At 32.1% G+C, this 4,326-nt stretch overlaps 1 long non-coding RNA gene across 1 annotated transcript; it reads right to left on the reverse strand.

The window, feature by feature from the left end:
- Positions 1 to 3,492, reverse strand: LOC134260806 (uncharacterized). Its single transcript, XR_009990640.1, has 3 exons — positions 3,386 to 3,492; positions 720 to 792; positions 1 to 84 (listed from the first exon to the last, which is right to left on the reverse strand). It is a non-coding gene; the product is annotated as an uncharacterized LOC134260806 (long non-coding RNA).
- Between the last annotated feature and the right edge of the window lie 834 nt (positions 3,493 to 4,326).

Raw genomic sequence — 4,326 nt, forward strand, 5'->3', positions numbered from 1 at the left:
AGATTTTGATCTCTGATATATTTTGCTTTCCACAGATTTAATGCGTTTCTCAAAGGCATCCGAGAGTCTTTTTTCTATATGTGTCTGAATATGAATTCGAAATCATTAAGAATCAATGTTCAACATTAACCTAACCATATTTTAAAGAGAAAAATGTAATATGACCAATGCAGTCACCAAAACCTAGACTTTTCCTATTTTAAAAGTGAAAAATTAATAAATTTTAATACCTCTATAAGGCTTCTTTTAAATAATTAGGAAGCGAAAAGCACTTGAACTATTGGATACTTACTTGTAATTGGTTTCCTGGAAAGACATATTGGATACTTACTTGTAATTGGTTTCCTGGAAAGACGTATTGGATACTTACTTGTAATTGGTGTCCTGGAAAGACATTGGGTACTTACTTGTAATTGGTTTCCTGGAAAGACGTATTGGATACTTACTTGTAATTGTTTCATGGAGAGATATATTTGATACTTACTTGTAATTGGTTTCCTGGAAAGACATAATGTTGGGTACTTACTTGTAATTTGTTTCATAGAGTGGTATATCGAATACTTACTTGTAATTTGTTTCATGGAGAGGTATATTGGATACTTACTTGTAATTTGTTTCATGGAGAGGTATATTGGATACTTACTTGTATTTGTTTCATGGAGATGTATATTGGATACTTACTTATAATTGTTTCCAGGAAAGACATTTTGGATACTTACTTGTGGTTGGGTTCCTGGGGGTATTTTCGTCCCAGTATCAAGTGTAAGGCGATATGTGTACGAGCAGGTCATTCTATCCGAAAAAAAAAAGATTTTAAAATTTAAAAAGTTTTAAAATGACTAACCAAGAATTAATTTGATAAAAATGGATTTTTCAACTTAAAAAAAATTTAGATTTATTTATATAAACATATAAACATACGAGTATAGATACTGTTTTATTTTGATATTTATTCTTTTTTCCGGTTAATATGGGAAAATATATACTACATTATTGTAAAGGAAGAGTGAGAAAAAAAATCCTATATATCATGAATCAAGAGTGAAATAGATTTAAGGTATCCGATCCATAATAACCTCAGATTCAATGAATCTGAATGCATGACATACATGTATATAAATTGGCTGAATACTCAGTATATGTAGACATAATCTTCATGTTTTAGTCTCAATATGTGAGAGCGTTTATAATCTGAATGTATCCTAATTTTAAATCTTGACCCGTCCTTAAAGAGTTATCCCCCTTTGCCTTTAATCAATGAAATTAATAAAAAAAAATTATTTGGTATAAAATTAATTTATAATCGCTTTTCTATTCGTAATAGTTAATATAAACATCTTTCCACCATAGCATTTTTTATATTCATGGTATCTAAATTTTATTTTAAAAATTTGCTTGTTTCCATAGACCCAAATGAATTCTCAATTAATTAATTCATGTTATTACTGCTAGCGTATTTATATTTTTGAAAATTTTCCCTGGTTAATTATTCTCTACTCTAAACCGCTTTGAATTAGGAGTATCTTAATGCAGGATGAATATCTAAGGTTGGAAAATTATGTCTTCTTATGGATCGGATATCGTAGGCTTCAATTACAAACATTCATTTTTCTGTTTACAGTATTGAAGTCGTTTTGCAACTCCCTGTCATAGACTGTGACTTCAACGTCATGACTGAGTGATACATGAATGTACTTTGGCGTCATGACTTTGCGCTATCAAGATTAAAATAATTGTTAAACCAGAAGTCTCTGTCGAGACTGTAGCTCTACTGGTTTGTATTTATCAAAAACCATTGCACTATTTAATGTATCTTTGTGTAGTGTACTTGTGTGCCAACTTATTTTGAAATCAAACTAAAACTGTACAGGGATAAGCATTTTAAAGGATTTTCACAGAAAATTCTATTTCTAGTAACAATGGCAACACCTTTCATCGAAATCAAAAACCGATGCACAATTCTATGTATCTTAGTGTAGTCTACTTGTGTGCCAAGTTATATTGAAATCGGACCAAAACTCTAGAAGGAGAAGTGTTTTAAAGGATTTTCACAGAGAATTCTATTTTTAGTAACCATGGCAAACACCGTTCACCGAAATCAAAAACCGATGCACTATTCTATGTATCTTAGTGTAGTCTACTTGTGGGCCAAGTTATATTGAAATCAGACCAAAACTGTAGAAAGAGTAGCGTTTAAAAGGAATTTCACAGAAAATTCTATTTTTAGTAACCATGGCAACACCGTTCATCGAAATCAAAATCCGATGCACTATTTTATGTATCTTTGTGTATTCTACTTGTATGCCGATTTATATTGAAATCAGATCATAACTTTAGGAGGAGTAACATTTTAAAGGAATTTCACAGAAAATTCTATTTTTAGTAACCATGGCAACACCGTTCATCGAAATCAAAAACCGATGCACTATTTTATGTATCTTAGTGTAGTCTACTTGTGTGCCAAGTAATTTTGAAATCAGACTAAAAATGAAGGTAGAGTAGCATTTTGAAAAATTGTTTACAGACAGACGGACAGCTAGACGGACGGACAGACAGACAGATGGACGAACGCCGGACGCATTATCATCGCATAAGCTCTTCTGGTCTCTGACCAGTAGAGCTAAAAATGGATTTTAACGACCTCTTGGAAATGTTGCTTTTGCCTGAATAAGAAAAATATCTTTATCTTTTAAAAGGCGACCGCCTCGGTAGCTAAGTCGATGGAGCGCATGCCTCATGATCGGAAGGTCGTCAGTTCGAATCTCGGTCGCGACTGACCTTAGTCGAAAAGAAGGTTCTTCGTGAAGCATTCAGCATTTGGTTATGACCTAAAACTGCGAGGCCCTGTGTGACCGTGTTATTTACATTCAATATGTATTTTGCTTAGATAACGTAACGAAATCTACGGTATTCATGAGCAGGGGGTCAAAGGGTTAATGTATGCAGTTTACTTTTACGTCACAATCATTGAACGACGTGAAAATGCAACGCCATTAGCGAAAATCAAAATTTACGCTCACAATTAACATTAGAGCGTTATTTAATTTGTTTGCAGACACCGTTACAGTTATGAGACTATATTTAGCAAAAAATATTTTTAAATGCGTAAATATTTATATTCACTGGATTTGAGAACGTATTCACCTGAGAGTCAACCTTTAATTCCTGACAATATAATGGAACAATAATGGAATCTTTCGGTTGTGAAGTAAGGTTTATTATTCCCCCGAAAAATATTACGTTTATCCTCGACTTCGACTTTGTCAAAATTGTTTTATTTTTGGTTAATAGCAAACTGTATTCACCAAAAGAGTCACTAACTGTGTTATCAACTCAACATCACAATTATATCTTATCTATAAAAAAAAAATATGAAAATTCTTACCTGAAATAGATATGCTTCTTGTCATTCACAATTAATAATGAAACTGGTGAATATGTAATTTTTCTTCTGAAATAAAAAGAGGGAAGAATTTTCACGTTTCAATGATATACTCATACAGTGCACTGGTGATGGTTACATGTCCTGGAGGAGAGAAAAAATATCACATAAATAAATATAACAGGGAAGTCACAAGTGAAGTGGACTAAAACTAATTATATATTGTTTACGGAAGATGAGGCTTAGTTAAGCTGCTTCGTGGCATTGCTTAATTTCCTCTCATATCTTGTTTGATCACTTATGGTGAATTTGTTGATGATCACTCTTTTTTTTTTAAGAGAATGTGTAAAAGGTCAAGTGTTTGTATCTTACCAGTTGCCTCACATGACAGTGCAATTGCAAATATGACAGTAAAAAAGGAGTGAGGGTTATACATATATAATCCATGTCATGTGTGGCAACTGTTTGTTTTTTAGTTTGAGATTATAAATAATTATATTAGATGTTTGATGCATAAAGCTTACATATAATTTTTTCTTTCATATCTACTTTCTTATCCATTGGATTCACTGATTGGTCTCAAATTTCACAATATTGATAACTTGTAGCTGTTGCAGGCAAATATACATCCTTATGTATGCACTTATGCATATAGAATACCTATACAGCTCAGAATTCTTAGCATATATCAAACGTTAAAATTATGACAATTCATTGCTTGAAAGTGCATATGGTACATTCATGGTATTACATGGTATTAGTTTACAAAAAAACTTTAGTGCATATGGTACATAAAGTTTTTTTTTGTAAACTAATACCATCCCAATGAACAAGTAAAATTATGTTTTCCCACGACCATTGAACACCCCCCCCCCCCCCCCCCGAATTAAAGTGCATCCACACTTATAATCTAATTATATATCTTGTTTTATTTAAATATAAAA

This window comes from Saccostrea cucullata, unplaced genomic scaffold, assembly GCF_032062105.1.
Source record: "Saccostrea cucullata isolate Sc308-1 unplaced genomic scaffold, CSIRO_AGI_Scuc_v1 ctg1518, whole genome shotgun sequence".
NCBI classification, from domain to species: Eukaryota; Metazoa; Mollusca; class Bivalvia; order Ostreida; family Ostreidae; genus Saccostrea; species Saccostrea cuccullata.